This window comes from Seriola lalandi, unplaced genomic scaffold, assembly GCF_002814215.2.
Source record: "Seriola lalandi dorsalis isolate HSWRI2012SDOR001 ecotype SW California unplaced genomic scaffold, Sedor1 jcf7180002054956, whole genome shotgun sequence".
NCBI lineage: Eukaryota > Metazoa > Chordata > Actinopteri > Carangiformes > Carangidae > Seriola > Seriola lalandi.
Genome location: NW_019525507.1, coordinates 2000199 through 2000694, shown reverse-complemented (window position 1 = coordinate 2000694; position 496 = coordinate 2000199). Strand labels below are relative to the sequence as shown.

Here is a 496-nt window from a genome sequence, read left to right as displayed (position 1 = left end):
AGGACTGTGTGTAATGAAAATGAGTTTAAATGCATTGAAAGGCCTGTCAGTCAGTTTCAGGAGTGACTGTAGCTTCCAGCTTTTAATTATCAATTTTGATGTGTGGAACCACTTTTGTTTTTTATAAATGCTGCTTATTGCTGCTGGAAAAGACCCGGTTTGGCTGCATTTTGTTTTGGTCTAATCACCGGGTATTTAAAACCCCAACCATGCGTCAGCTGAAGGTTGTAGAACAAGTTCTCACCCATGATTTATACTTATTTCCTGATGGAAAACGAAAGTGGAAATGCAAATGTGTCCAAAGAGGTTCTGATGATGTAAAACTGTTTTAAACAATCAGTCAGTTTTGACTTCACCACTTGACAATTGACTTGAGTTATAACAAAACCTTTGTGTCAAATATCTACACAAAGCTACAAAAACCAATGTTCTGTTAAACCAGTCAGTAAATACAGTCTGAATACCTGAAACCAGGTAGTGGGTCTACACGTCTATA

General features: G+C 37.3%; 1 protein-coding gene across 2 annotated transcripts in view; it reads left to right on the top strand.

Annotated features, from left to right (window-relative positions):
* The window catches only part of dpp6a (dipeptidyl-peptidase 6a), a 204070-nt gene that overhangs the window by 106915 nt on the left and 96659 nt on the right, over positions 1-496 (top strand). The window lies entirely within an intron of this gene.